A 1,512-nucleotide genomic window follows, 5' to 3' on the forward strand; every position below is an offset into this window, starting at 1 on the left:
GTATAGATTTAGTTATTGATAATGAAATTTATTGATTAAATTATGTGCTATATGTATAAAATTATAAGAAGAAGTTCTGAAGCAGGAGGCCCCTGGCATGGATGTTCCCGCTCTGATTCTGATTCTTTGCAATCCTCTTGACAGAAGTGGCTGTTCTTTTGCTAAGGACTTCCTCCAAGTTGGAACTCACACTGCACTGATCACAGTGTGCTTTTTATTATAATTACCTGTTACCAGTCTTACCCTTGTTGAGATTGAAGGCAGCCCCAAGAAATTACACCCTTCTGCTCTCCACCTGAGTTCTGAACCAAAGGAGAGAGAGAGTGGCAGATAAGATCAAAACAACATTTTATTACTAATAAAACTGGTTCTGAAGAAAGGTGCTTTGCTGTGCTGCAACAACAGTCTTCCTAATACATGAAACCCCAGAATGTGACAGACTCCTCTCTAGTCACAGGCAGGGTTAGAAGACACAGGGCTTCTGAGTGGGCGAGAAGTAAGCGGCCCATCCCAGCCAGGGCTCTGTAAATTACATCGGGTAACTCACTCCTCTACAGGGAGGAATAAGGGATAGGACAAGAACCAAGTGGTGTTTAGGGGAAAACATCTCTCTCAGAAACCACAGAAGAACTCAAAATGCTCTCTCTGATAAAATTGTAGACTTCTTGAAGTCAAGGACTAGATTTTGTACATCTTTTAAGGTGATACATATATTGGGTGCTTAATAATGTCTGGTACATACTATTAAATTATATGACATAATTATTACATGTAAGTGACAGTAATTATATAATACTTTACATTATATAACATATATTATAAATTTGGTAGATTATAATATTATAAAATATCATATATAGAACATATTATATAAAATTATTTATTTTAAATTGTTAAAATTTAAAGGGCTACTAATATGCAACGGCGACATTACCAGAGACTTACAGAAGCAAAGCTGGTTATTACACAGGGAAACAAATTATTCTTGAGCCTGCATAGCATGAGGGGAGGCTCACAGAGAAAATGGACACACATAGCTTTCTGTGTTCAAAGGTAATCATCAGATAAAATAATGTCTCCTTTCATAGGAGTTATTTCTTAAAATCCTATCAAAGTGGCCAGATTTTTATTTCTTTCCAAAACTCATGAGGAAACTTACTCATTTTATTTTTTAAGAGTGAATCATTTTGTACCACCCAGACACTTCATATAATGCCAACCATCTGGATATGTAGAAAATTAGTGTTTGAGATTCACTGTTTTCAACTTTCATTAAGATATTTGGTGTCAAATAGATGCAGCACAAATGTGTCTCTTTGAAGTGCCTTAATATTGATATGTCACCTCGTCACAGCACATAATTCAAAATTTAGACACATTAGTCTATTTGGAGAGTCTTGATGGAAAAACTCATTGCACATTAACAAACACCATTCAGTATATTTGAATAACTGAGTTCAGAGGGGTGAAATATTGAAGTAAACCGTAGAACTTAAACTTGGGTGGTAATTC

The sequence above is a fragment of the Stenella coeruleoalba genome (assembly GCF_951394435.1).
Source record: "Stenella coeruleoalba genome assembly, chromosome: 9".
NCBI classification, from domain to species: domain Eukaryota; kingdom Metazoa; phylum Chordata; class Mammalia; order Artiodactyla; family Delphinidae; genus Stenella; species Stenella coeruleoalba.